We start from the raw sequence: 14,622 nt of genomic DNA, 5'->3' as shown, positions 1-14,622 counted from the left end.
TTAGCAACAAGGCCTTGTTCCAGATCATTTCTTCTTCTTGGCCCAGAGTGCTCTCTTTGGGGCATCGCTCATGCTAAGGCAATCATCATCCTGTTGCTGTCCCTTCTGAATGTGTCCCTGTGGTCCTGATGGCCCACGGGTTTGGTGGCTTTGCTCCAGTTACACTGGCTGGGGTCTGTAAAAGCCCTGAGCTTGTCATCACAGAGAATGAACTATGCTTGGGGAACTGGGGATTTAAATAGAGGTTAGACAGGAAAGTGAGCGAGGAAGCAAGAAGTATGTCTAAAGCGATGCTGGAAGACAGTGGGGGCAAAGATGAGATAAATACTGAAGTCCTTTTCAATTAAAAAAATAGCATTACTATGTTCTAATTTGAAAATCTTTCTAAGCTATATTGTTAAATGATAAATGTGAGGTCCAGAACAGTATGCATAGAATACTGTTTTTGGACAGGAAAGAGAAGAAGAGGAGATATGAAAATATTTTGATTACTTTTGCTCAAAGAAACATACAGATGGGAATTCTCTGGCGGTCCAGTGGCTAGCACTTCACACTTTCACTGTCCAGGACCCGGGTTCAATCCCTGGTCAGGGAACTAAGATCCCACAAGCTGTGTAGCACAACCAAAAAAAAAAGAAAAAAATAGAGATGATTATGAGTGTTTGTGAGGGGTGAGACTGATGCAGTAGAATGGCAGGGGCAAAAATGAGATTTTCCACCTATGTACCTCTTTATATTGTTTTACTTTATAAACTAAAAGAATATATTACCTAGTCCAAAAATTTTTTTTAGTAAACATTAAAAGGAGTTAGCAATCCAATGTAAGTTGTTAACCTTTGGGACAGTTGGGAAAGTTGGGTGAAGGGTATCTGGAGTTTTGTTAACTGTTTTTGCAACTTTTTTTTGGTGAATCTGGAATTTTTTAAAAATTAAAGTTAAAAGAAATTTTAAAAAATATCAGCAACCCCAACAAATTTTCTAGTTTTTCCTTCCTGTTTAAATACCGTTATTGTTATCCTTTAAAGGCAGTCAGTCTACCCATGCTGAACATTTTGAGTGACTTGGTAGGAGATGGGGATATCTCTGAGCATTCTGAGCATCAGAGAAAAAGACCTCAGGTGGGAACGTTAGCTTTAATCAGAGTGTGGTTCCATCCCTGCCCCAAATGGCTTCAGCTGTTGTCCCTTAAGATTGACAAGAAATAAGTGCCAGCCTCCTTAGGAACTGGTTTCTCTGAATATGAAACTCCCATGATAAAAGCATCACTCTCCAGTTCATATAGATCCTCAACTGTGCCTGCGTGGTTTCCCTGGACATCCTTCAGTGTTTTTCATCTCTGCAGCCATCTCATCTTTTAAATCACTCTATATGTAGCTTTCTCCACGAATCTCCCTGAGGCTATGAGAATGACTGAGTCATTCTCACACACAACTCGTCTGGCAGAGCATACTTTTTTCCTTATGTTTTTATTTAAAATAAAAACTTGAAATAATTATGGATTCACAGGAAACTACAAAAGAATATACAAAGAAATTATAAGTGCCTCTCTTTAAAAAGAAAAATCTTAAATCAATAACCTAACTTTTCACCCAAAGTAACTAGAAAAAGAAGAACAAACTAGATTCAAAGCAAGTGAAGGAAGGGAGAAAAAAAGATTATAAAGGAAATAAACAGACTAGAAAAACAATAGAGAAAATCAACAAAACCAAAAGTTGGTTCATTGTCAAGATCAATAAAACTGACAAACATTTAGCTAGACTGATAAAAGAAGACTCAAAATGACTAAAATCAGCAATGAAAGAGTAAACATTATTAACCTTGCAAAAATAAAAAGGACTATAAGGGGAAATTATGAATAATTATATGCCAACAAATTAGATAACATAGATGGAATAGACAGATTCCTAGGAAGACAAAGGCTACTGAAACTGAGTCAATAAGAAATAGAAAATCAAAACCACAATAAGATATCAGTTTACACCCACTTGAATGGCTATCATCAAAGAGACAGACAATAATGTGTTAGTGAGGATGTGGGAAAACTGAAACTTTCATACACTGATGGTGGGAAAGTAAAATGGCAAAGCATCTTAAAATTCCACTTGTAGGTATGTCTTCAAGAAAATGAAAAATGTATGTTTTAAAAAAAGATTATACATAAATATTCATAGCAGCATTATTCATAATAGTCAAAAAGTAGAAACAATCTATATGCTGATCAATGAATGAATAAATAAACAAACTGTGGCGTATCTATATGATGGAATATTATTCAACCACAGAAAGGAATAAAGTACTGATACATGCTCCAAGATGGATGATTCTGGAAAACATGCTAGACAAAAGGAGATAGACACAAAAGAACACATATTGTATGATTCCACATATATGAAATATCAAGAATAAGCAAATCTACAGATGCAGAATGTAGATTAATAGTTTCTAGAGGATGGGGTGGAGAATGGGGAGCAACTACTAATGGATATGGGGTTTCTTTTGGAGAAATGAAAGTGTTCTGGAATTAATGGTGATAGTTACAAACACTAAGAACCATTGAATTGTAAGCTTTAAATTGTGAGTTTTCTAGTATAAAAATTATATGTCAATTTTTTAAAAAGGATGAGTAAAACCAATAGTTATTGCCTTTATAAAATGTAATGAGAGAGACTTCCCTGGTAGTCAAATGGTTGAGAGTCCACCTTCCAATGCAGGGAATGCAGGTTTGATCTCTGATCTGGGAACAAGATCCCACATGCCGCAGAGCAACTAAGCCCGCACGCTGCAAACTACAGAATCCACGTGCTCCAGAGCCCGTGCTCCACAGCAAAGAGCCTGCATGCTGCAACTAAGACTGGATGCAGCCAAAAATTAATAAATAAAAATAAATATAGTTTTGAAAATGTAATGAGAGATTCTATTTGCCTTTTACTCATTTACTCTTGACCCATTTACTCCAGTGGTAACATCTTGCATGACTTTAGTACCATATCACAACCAGGAAGATGACCTTACAACAACCCACAAAGCTTATTCCAATTTCATTAGGCTAACATGCACGTGTGCATATGTGCGTGCACACACATGGATGTAGTATTAATTCTGTGAAATTTTATCACATGTATGTTCATGTAACTACGACCACAATCAAGATACAGAATTGTTTCATTATCACAAGGATTCTAGCTCCCTGTTGGCACTCATGCTCTTCCTCGCTCTCCATCTCTAGAACCTGCTGCTGCTGCTGCTAAGTCGCTTCAGTCGTGTCCAACTCTGTGCGACCCCATAGACCTACCAGGCTCCCCCATCCCTGGGATTCTCCAGGCAAGAACACTGGAGTGGGTTGCCATTTCCTTCTCCAATGCATGAAAGTGAAAAGTGAAAGTGACGTCGTTCAGTCGTGCCCGACGCTTAGTGACCCCATGGACTGCAGCCCACCAGGCTCCTCCGTCCATTCCTCCTCATCCGGATTTTCCAGGCAAGAGTACCTAGCAAACATCAATTTATGCTCCATCTCTATAATTTTGTTATTAAAAATTTTTAATATAAATTGCTATATGTCATACAAAATGCTACGTAAATGTAATATTTTGAGTTTGACTTTTTCCACTCAACATAATTTGAGATTTATCCAAATTGTTGGGTATATCAATAGTTAATTCCTTTTATCTTTATTTATTTATGTTCAAAATAATTAATATAAAAGAACATTTACAATATTGATAGAACTTAATCTAAGAGAAGTTCAACTCACTTTTTTTACATGTCAACACTGGGTATTAAAAGAAGACAGAGTGAAAATAATTGTGGTATATATATATACCTACATATAATATAATATATGCCTACATATAACTAAGTTTGGAGTATAAAGTTTTTTGGCTGCAAGAAAGAACACGTGTTTTACTTCACCAAGAGGGATATCTCTTAATACTGGGGTGACTTCTCTTGGTATTTGTTCTGCTGTGATTTTTAGCATGTGAAAGTGAAAGTGAAGTTGCTCAGTCATGTCCAACTCTTTGCCAACCCCATGGACTGTAGCCTACCAGGCTCCTCAGTCCATGGAATTTTCCAGGCCAGAGTACTGGAGTGGGTTGCTATTTCCTTCTCCAGGGATCTTCCCGACCCAGGGATTGAACCCAGGTTTCCCGCATTGCAGGAAGACGCTTTACCATCTAAGCCACCAGGGAATAGTTATCTGTAATTGTATGAGCTCCAGATAAGAGTACATAGCTAGTTACTGTAGCTCCTTACTATAGAAATAGGAAGTGGACAGATAATGTAACTGTCCAATGTTTTTGAGGCCAAAAGCTTAAGCCTGAGAAGTTTAGCCAAGATTCAGAAATAAAAGCCCGCAGGAGATAAGAGTGTGAAGCCAAATTGGGAACTTAACAATAAAGCCATAAATTGCTTTATCTGGCAACGATGACGGTGAATTTTCCACCATTTTCCCAGTGGCTTTAGGCAGTCTCAGAACTGAATCCTCTGCACAAGCACTGCAGAGGGAAAGGGGAAAGAGAAAAAACTGAAGCAGAGACCAAGAGGTGATGTTGCACCCAGCCTGGGCACAGGTGCACTGGGACCTTCTCCAGGGTGGCACAAGAACCACACCAGTTCCTGTTATTTTATTTTTAGAACAGTTTTAAGTGTAAAGAATTATTATGAAAATAGTACAGAGTTCTCATACAGTCCATGTCCTATTTCCCCTATCATTAGCATTTCACAATTAAGGGCCAATCTTGATACTTTCTTATTAACTAAAGCTCATACTTGGTATTTCCTCATTTTACCCTAATGTCCCTTTTGTGTATCAAGATCCCATCTGGGATACCCTGTGGCTCAGAAGGTAAAAGAATCTGCCTGCAATGCAGGAGACCCAGATTCTATCCCTGGGTCAGGAAGATCCCCTGCAGAAGGGAATGGAATGGCATCCCACTCAAGTATTCTTGCCTGGATAATTCCATGGACAGAGGAGCCTGGTGGGTTACAGTCCATGGGGTTGTAAAGAGTTGGACACAACTGAGTGGCTAACACTTTCACTCTGTATTCACAGCATATCTCCTTAGATTCCTCTTGGCTATGACTGTTTCTTGGACTTTTCTTTTTTTGCTGTTGTTATCGTTCTTGTTTTCTGATGACCCATAAGAGTTTTAAGGGGTCCTGGTCTAATATTTAGGACTTCCTGGTCTAATATTTTGCAGGATATCTGTTAGTTGTGGTTTGTCCCATGTTTTCCTCACAGTGAGACTGGTGTAATGTGTTTTGGGGAGGAAGACCACAGTGGTAAAGTGCTGCCCTCATCACATCTAGTATGGACTGGAACATACTAACAGTATGATTTATCACTGCTGATGTTACCTTTGCTCACCTGGTTGAGACAGTGTTTGTCAGGTTTTTCTTCTATAAAACTAGGGACTTCCCTCCCTAGTGGCTCAGATGGTAAAGAATCCATCAGCAATGCAGGAGACCTGGGTTCAGTCCCTGGGTTGGGAAGATCCCCTGGAGAAGGAAATGGCAATACACTCCAGAATTCTTACCTGGAGAATCCCATGGACAGAGGAACCTGGGGGGTTACAGTCCATGGGGTCACAAAGAGTCAGACATGAATAACACTTTCACTCTCTACTGTAAAGCTAGTCTTTTTTTTCTCTCTCTATTTCCATACTATACTCTTTGGAAGAAAGTTACCACGTACAAACCATATTTAAGGAGTGGAAAACTATATTCCATCCTCTTAAAGGCAGAAAACCTACATCAGTTATTTGCATGGGAGATATATCTGGTCTCCCCAGTTTATTTATTTATTCCATCATTTATTGATACCAGATGGAATCATGAATATTTATTTTATGCTATGGCTGATACAATACTGCAATACTTTATTAATTTTGTTGCTCAGATTGTTCCAGCTTTGGCCATTAAGATGGAACAATGGAACTCTATTCCATTGGCTCCAATATTCCTTTGACATATGACCATCACTGTGGGGTTTTTTGATTTTTGTTTTTGTGAGAGTGATGGATGTTCATATGCAAAAAAATGAACCTAGACACAGACCTTACACCTTATATAAAAAGTAACCCAAAATGGACCATAGACCTAAGTGTAAAATGCAAAACTACAAAACTTCTTGAAGAAAAAATAGGAGAAAATCTGTATGACCTTGGGTCTGATAATGAGTTTTTCAATATAAAATCAACAGCATGATGCAGGAAAGAAACATTAACAAGTTTGATCTTATTAAAATTAAATTTCTTTTTAAAAGACATCATTAAAATATGAAAAGACAAGTCAAAGACTTGGAGAAAACATTTGCAGAACGTATATCTGACACAGTACTTGTATATAATATACAAAGTCTCAGAACTCAACAATAAGATAATAAACTACCCAATTTAAAAATGCACAAAAGATCTGAATACATACTTCACCAAAGAAGATCTGCAAATGGTTATTAAGCACATGAAAAGACGCACTGTATCATTTGTCATTAGGGAACTGCAAATTACAACAATGTGATACCACTACATACCTATGAGAATGAAAAAAAAAACCAAGAAACCCTAAATACAAACTGCTGGGGAGGACAAGGATGCTCTTTATCATTCTGAGGACGTTTCCCTCTATTTCCAGTTTGCTGAGTTTTGTTTTGTTTTGTTTTGTTTTAATATGAATGGTTTCTGAAATTTTATTAAGTGTGGATTCACATGCAGTTGTAAGAAAGAATAATTTCCCCGAATGCTGCATGCTTGCTCAGTTGTGTCTGACTCTTTGTGACCCCACGGACTGTAGCCTGCCAGGCTCCTCTGTCCATGGAATTTTCAGGCAAGAAATACTGCAGCAGGTTGCCATTTCCTACTCCAGGATATCTTCCCAACCCAGGGATCAAACCCATGTCTTTTGCATCTCTGGCACTGGCAGATGGATTCTTTACCACTGGGCCACCTGGGAAGCCTCCCCTCCCAATGCCTCCTTATGCTAACAGTTCTCAAAACACTAAAACAGGGCTTCCCTGGTGGCTCAGGGGTAAAGAATTTGCCCACCAATGCAGGAGACTCGAGTTCCATCCCTGACCCAGGAAGATCGCACATGCCACGGAGCAACTCCACCTGCTGGCCACAGCTGTTGAGCCTGTGCCCTAGAGCCTGGGAGCCACAACTACTGAAGCTCGGTGGGCTTGAGCCTGTGCTCCACAACAAAAGAAGCCACTGAAATAAGAAGCCTGTGCAATGTAATGAAGAGTAGCCCCGGCTCACTGCAACTAGAGGAAAGCCTGAGCAGCAACAAATACCCAGCATAGCCAAAAATAAATAAGTTAAAAAATACACAAAAAACCACTAATACAACTAGAATACTGGCATTAGTATAATCCACCTAGTCTGTTTATATTTTAGTTTAACTTGTACTCATGTATGTGTTTACACAATTTAATCACAATTAGGTTTGTATATCCACCATCCCAATCAAAATACAGAACAATTACATAACCACAGGATCTCTCTAGTTGCCTTTCATAACTGCATCCATCATCCTGTTCCTTCTCCTTATAATCCTAATCCCAGACAACCACTAATCTGTTCTCCATTTCTAAAGTTTTGCTATTTTATGAATGTTCTATAAATGGAATCATACGATGTATCTTCTTGAATGGGCTTTTAAAAAAAATCAATAGCTCATTCCTTTTAATTGCTGTATAGTATTCTATGGTATAGAAGTACCAAAGTTTGGGGAATTTCCCAATTGAGGAAATTGGGGAATTTCCTGGTGGTCCACTGCTTAGGACTCTGGGCTTCCACTGCAGGGCACACAGGTTCAATCCTGGGCAGAGGAACTAAGATCACACATGCCACACAGCATGGCCAATAAATAAGTAAATAAATAGAAGTACCAAAATTTAGCCATTCACCTACTGTTGAAGAACATCTTGGTTATTTTTGCTTTTTGGCTATTATGAATAAAACTGCTATAAACATTCATGAATAGGTTTCTGTGTGAGCATAGGATTTTATTACTCTAGGATAAATATCCAAGGAATGAAACTGCTGGGTCATTTGGTAAGTGCATGTTAGGTTTGTAAAAAACTGTCAAACTGCTTTCCAGAGTGGCTGTCCCATCACATTCTTATCAGCAGTGTATGAGTGATCCAGTTTTTCTGCACCCTTGCTAGCATTTGGTATTGTTTCTAATTTTGCTTTAGCCATTCTAATAGATGTGTACATACTCTGTTTAAGAAAGCTAATAAACACCTTAAAACATTCGAGCCGATACTAACTAGTTACGTCTATACGCCTGGCTCCAAGCTAGGCTCTCTGAATGTGGAGGAGACTCAGCTCCTACAAATGAGAAACTGTGGAAGCAAGATGAGAGCATGAGAGGAAGTCAGTTCCTCCAAAGTTAATCCTATGAGCCACCAGTAATAGGCTCACCAGCAATTATGTGTGAACACAGAAACCCATGTCAGGGAAATCCCTGTTTTGTGTTCAGAGGGGAAAAAACTCCAAAACTCTGTGGAAGAGTTAGAGGAAGTCACTGTCTGGATCCAGCAGAGGCTCAAAGTTGGCTGCTTGAAACTCCAGGTGAAAGAAATGGCGTTTATTCTCTGGATCTCCAAAAAGGGCTTCAGATTCTGCCTGTGCTTTGCAAAGAAACAGGACAAAGTTAACAAAAATTCCTACCTGATTTTCAACCTGAGAGAGCACCTTATCCTCTTCTAGTAGATTCTGTTAAGGAAGATTCCTGTATTATCGTCCCAGTTCAAGTCTCTCATTTTCCTCAACTTCTGTCCACTGCATGGAGGTTGGGAACATGGATAAAATTACACAGTAACATAGTTACTGTTACAGTTACTGGATCTCAGTTATCTAAGGAGTAGAGGGCCTTGATGTACCAAAAATGTTTGGTTTTAAAAACTCTTTAAACAAAGGTCAGTTTTGTCTGGACTGACATAGAACACTGTGCTCAGGACCTCATAGAGGCATAATGCTATCAGGGGACTTTCTGTCCTTGCTGGCATACCTGTCTCCACCCTGCCCTTCCTGACTTTCATCCCAGGGGACATCTATTGTCCACACTTTGTTCTGATTTTTCAAAAAAGTATTTATTTATACCCCACCCTATGCCGAATAGGCTTTGAAGAAATTTTAAATTTAAAATATTTTATGTAAAACAGAATAACAAAAAGGAAAACAGAACTAAAATTAGTTAAAAGGAAAAATAGATGTGGCCAAATTAGTATTTATCATCCACAATGACTATGTCTTGCTTTTAAGAATGCTTTTAGCTTCTAAGACCCAAATGCAATAACATTCTTTTAGAAAGCCATCATTCAGCTTTTCCCATTTGTCTTCAAAAGTTTTAGGTTCACTTTATTCACCCGTATTTTCCATTTCACTACTTTGCTCTTCAATGACTGAGCTTTTAGTGGCTTATCCACTTAAATAAATACTTTAAGAAGGATTTTCTCTATAGCCTCTGACTCCAGCTGATGGTTAGTAACCCTTCTATTAATAGAAAACTCAACAGACAACCCTCCAGTTGCTCTTACTGACTTCAACTTGAAAACTTTCTGATGATAACAAGCAAAGATGTGGTAAAGCCAATTTCTCAACAGAGAAAAATAAGCTGTTGAATAAACATTATTGTTAATATATGATGTCTGAGATTAGAGGTCTAGTCTCTCTTGTCCACTAGTATGCCTCATGCAGTGCCTGAGGGAGCTGAGATTCAAATATTTACTGAAAACTGTTGCGTGCCCTCTCAGAGCAGGATACACTTTTCAGACATTCCAGGAAAATGCAGAAATAAAGGATTCAGGGGTTCATGACCAGCACCCTCCCATGTACCCACTCTAGGCCCATCGTGATATATAGAAAGTAAAGAAGAACTAAAGAGCCTCTTGATGAAAGTGAAAGAGGAGAGTGAAAAAGTTGGCTTAAAGCTCAACATTTAGAAAACTAAGATCATGGTATCCAGTCCCATCACTTCATGGCAAATAGATAAACAGTGGAAACAGCTACTGTTTTCCCTAAACAGTGGAAACAGTGGCTGACTTTATTTTTGGGGGCTCCAAAATCACTGCAGATGGTGACTGCAGCCATGAAATTAAAGACACTTACTCCTTGGAAGGAAAGTTATGACCAACCTAGACAGCATATTAAAAAGCAGAGACATTACTTTGTCAACAAAGGCCATCTAGTCAAGGCTATGGTTTTTCCAGTGGTCATGTATGGATGTGAGAGTTGGACTTTATAGAGGGCTGAGCAGAGAAGAATTGATGCTTTTGAACTGTGGTGTTGAAGACTCTTGAGAGTCCCTTGGACTCTCAAGGAGAGCCAGCCAGTTCATCCTAAGGGAAATCAGTCCTGGGTGTTCATTGGAAGGACTGATGTTGAAGCTGAAACTCCAGTATTTTGGCCACCTGATGCGAAGAGCTGACTCATTGGAAAAGACCCTGATGCTGGGAAAGATTGAAGGCAGGAGGAGAAGGGGACGACAGAGGATGAGATGGTTGGATGGCATCACCAACTCAATGGACATGAGTTTGGGTAAACTCCGGGAGTTGGTGATGGACAGGGAGGCCTGGCATGCTGCAGTTCATGGGGTTGCAAAGAGTCAGACAAGACTGAGTGACTGAACTGAACTGAACTGATACATACATATATACGTACATATGTGTATGTATATATATATATATATATATGTATGTAATGGTGGATGAAAGCTTCAGCTTCCTGAGCAAAGGCCTTTTAGAGGACCCAAGATTCCCTTTGTGGTTCCCATCTTCTCTAGAGACCATGGAAACCCTGCACAGGTCCCTCATGTGGCACTGGGAGGGCACATCCACTGACAAGTTGGATGCCAAGATATCCTAGCACGAAGTCACCCTGACAACCCCAACCTCTTGGAATGGCCACAGTGACAGCATTTCATGAGGGAACCAAAGTAGCAAGAAGTCATGTATGAAATGACCTCTCGGGTCCTTTAAGCCCTATGGCTGTGGTTTATCCCAGTGCCACGATAAGGCAGCCTCAACCTGGGACCAGATTTCCCAATCCACCAGCTTTACTGTCCCCTGGGCCTTGTTAATGCTGCCACTTGACTCCCCAGTTATGCCCCATCGTCTTTTCCAAATCCTTAAGTGCCCATTCGTTTATGGTGTTGCTCAGATGCTGCAGCATTTTCTGTCTGGCTCCTGCCCTCATAGAGAAAAGGTAAATGTTTAGGGTAAGGGAACCAACTGAAAGACCAACTAATAAATCATATACACACTCCACACTCCAAAGCTCTTGTTGTTCTGTAGTCACTCAGTTGTGTCTCACTCTTTGAGACCCCATGGCCTGTAGCCCACCAGGTTCCTCTGTCCATGGGATTTCCCAAGCAATAATACTAGAGTGGGTTGTCATTTCTTTCTCTAGGGGATCTTACTGACCCAGGGATTGCACCCACGTCTCCCGCATTGCCAGCAGATTCTTCACCCCTGAGGCACTAGGGAAGCCTGGAAGCTCTAATCTGAGAATAAAATCCCCACTCTGTTTAACAAGACCATAATCTTTCTCTTTTTTTTTGATAAACGGACTGAGTACAGCTGGTTTCTCAGTCTTGGCACTACTAGTGTTTTGGTCCAGACACGTTTGGTTGGGAGGGCTGCCCTGTGCTGTCGGATGTTTCCCAGCCTCCCTGGCCTCTGTTCACTGAGTGCCAGTAGTAGCTGCCTCCAAGACGTCTCCAAACAGTGCCAGATGGCTCTACTGCAAACCACTGGAGTAGAGTAAGCAACACAATCTGAAACCCAGGGCTACAAAAAAAAAACTACATCAGCCCAAAGCCAAGGGAATTTGACCTCAAAAATAGGCAAAATGTCAGTGGTGGGTGAATCTTACAACTTTTTGTGGCTTAAAAAACTTTTCCGAATAAAAAGTTTAAAAAAGAGTATGAAAGAGATAGCTTGAATTCAAGCTTTTTTCTTTTTTTAGCTTTATTGACATATAATTCACATACCATACTATTTGCCTTTTTAAAGGGTAAAAGTCAATGTTCTTTAGTAAGTTTACAGATTTGAGCAGACATCACCACAATCTAATTTCAGACATTTTCATTCTCCTCCAAAGAAACACTATACTCATTAGCAGTCACCCAGGTTGCCCCCAGGCAACCACAAATCTACTTTGTCTCTATAGATTTACCTATTCTGGACATTTGATATAATATAATTGTAAATGTAACATGTGGTCTTTTGCAATTGACTTCTTTGACTTAAAATGTTTTCAAGGATCATCTGTCTTGTAGCATGTATCAGTAATTCCTTTTTACCATTGAAAAACAGTTTTGATAAATGTATATTTTCATTTCGTTTGGATGTTTACTTAAGATTAGAATTACTTGGTCAATGGTAACTATGTTTATGATTTTGAAGAACTGTTTTCAAAATTGACTGCACCATTTTACATTCCACTAGCAATTATTGCCTGGAAAATCCCATGGATGGAGGAGCCTGGTAGGCTGCAGTCCGTGGGGTCGCTAAGAGTAGGACACGACTGAGCGACTTCACTTTCACTTTTCACTTTGATGCATTGGAGAAGGAAATGGCAACCCACTCCAGTGTTCTTGCCTGGAGAATCCCAGGGACAGAGGAGCCTGGTGGGCTGCCGTCTATGGGGTTGCACAGAGTCGGACACGACTGAAGCGACTTAGCAGTAGCAGTAGCAGTAGCAATGTCTAAGGGTTTTAATTTCTCTGCATCCTCCTAACCAATTGTTATTGTCTTGCTTTTAGTTTTAGCTATACTATTTTACTGTGGTTTTGATTTGCATTTCTCTAATGTTGAGCATCTTTTCATGTACTTATTAGCCATCTGTACATCTTTTGACAAATGTCTATGTCTATTCAAATCCTTTCCATTTTTTAAAAAAATTAAGCTTTTTATTTTGATGTATTTGCAGATTTATACATACCTGTAAGAAATAATATAGAGATCAAAAAATCCTTTACAATTTTTCCCATGTAACATCTTGGGAAACTACAGTATGATATCACAATCAGGATACTGACACTGATACAGTCAAGATACAGGACATTTCTATTATCACTAAGATCTCTTATGTTATATATATTTTTTTCTTTTTTGGCTACACCCCATGGCATGTGGGCTCTTAGCTCCCCAACCAGGGATTGAACCTGTACCCCTTGCAGTGCAAATCTGGTGTTTTAACCACTGGGTCGCTGGGGAAGTCCCTATGTTTTCCTTTTATAGCCACACACAGTTCCCTCCTGCCCCAACTCCTCCTTATCCCTGGCAACTATAATCTCTACCTCATTTCTATAATTTTTCTATTTAGAAAATGTTATGTAAATAGATAATATGGTATATAACCTTTTGGGATTTTTTTTTCCACTCAGCATAATTCTCTAGAGATTCAGTCTAGGTTATTTCATGATTAATAGTTTCTTTTTATGGCTAACTAGTATTCCATCTATGGATGTATCAATTTGTTTAACCATTCACCTGTTGAAGGATGTTTGGGTTGTTTCCAATTTTGAGCTATTATAAATAAAGCTGCTATAAACATATGTGTATGGGTTTTGGTTTGAACATATGTCTTCATTTCTCTGGGATAAATGCCCAGGATTGCAATTGCTGGGTTTTAGGGTAGTTGTATATTTAGGTTTTTAAGAAACTGCCAAACTGATTTCCAGAGTGGCTGTACCCTTTGACATTCCTCCTGGGAATGTATGAGTGATCCAGTTTATATGAGTGAAGACTGGGTTGGGGAAGGGAGACCTGGTCCACTCTGCTGTGCTTGACTGCTGTAGAGCCTTTGCAATAAGGGGTATGAAAGGGGAGAGTTCAACCCCAGGGGAGCCTGTCCCTCCAGGGGTTAAACTGTAATCCCAGCCTGGGAGATTCTGGGAAGGAGCCCATGTCTTCTTAGCTGTACTTGTATGGAGCAGAGTGTGTGGGGTGAAGAGCAGGGGACAGGGGTAAAGGAGCTTGTCCCTGTCTCAAATGCCATGTTGTTTGTTTGGTGCCTAAGTCCTGTCTAACTCTGTTTCGACCCCATGGACTATAGCCTGCCAGGCTCCTCTGTCCATAGGATTATCCCGAAAAACATACTGGAGCGGGCTGCCATTTCCTTCCCCTGGGGATCTTCCCGACCCAGGGACTGAACCCCTGTCTCCTGCATTGGCCGGGTGATTCTTACCACTGAGCCACCAGGGAAGCCCCTCAAATGCCTTAGCCCCGCCCTGTTCTTACTGAAATTAATAGATTTTCTTGAATGAATGTTTCTTCACTTGTGGTATGCTCTTAGGACAGTTCTCAGAGACTAATATTTCACCAAATTGTTGTCAGAGATCTCTGCTGAGCTCCTTACTCTGCCATTCTGGAAGTCCCACCTTTCTATCTTGTTTCTTGATATGAATAAGAATCTGATAGGGGAAAACCCCCCCATCTTGCCCCCAAATTCTGCATTCCAGGAACAGTGGATCATCCCCAATCTTCCCCTGGCTGATGAGACAGAAACTGCTGTCGCCTCCCTGCAACCTCAGATACCTATGAGGCTGGCTGAGATGCACTGCAGGGAGAACAGGGCTGGCCTGCCTTGACAAGGAAAACACAGCTTTTTTTCC

At 39.9% G+C, this 14,622-nt stretch overlaps 1 protein-coding gene across 1 annotated transcript in view; it reads right to left on the bottom strand.

Moving 5' to 3' along the window:
- B3GNT2 (UDP-GlcNAc:betaGal beta-1,3-N-acetylglucosaminyltransferase 2) overlaps positions 1-8,820 on the bottom strand; it is a 60,706-nt gene extending 51,886 nt beyond the window's left edge. The window contains exon 1 of the mRNA XM_024998599.2: positions 8,673-8,820. The gene's annotated coding sequence lies outside the window, so the exon portion shown is untranslated. The remainder of the gene's footprint in view (positions 1-8,672) is intronic.
- Positions 8,821-14,622: the final 5,802 nt, after the last annotated feature.

This window comes from Bos taurus, chromosome 11 (genome assembly GCF_002263795.3).
Source record: "Bos taurus isolate L1 Dominette 01449 registration number 42190680 breed Hereford chromosome 11, ARS-UCD2.0, whole genome shotgun sequence".
Lineage (NCBI taxonomy): Eukaryota > Metazoa > Chordata > Mammalia > Artiodactyla > Bovidae > Bos > Bos taurus.
The sequence above is the reverse complement of the archived record's forward strand: the minus strand, read 5'-3'. Positions and strand labels throughout refer to the sequence as shown.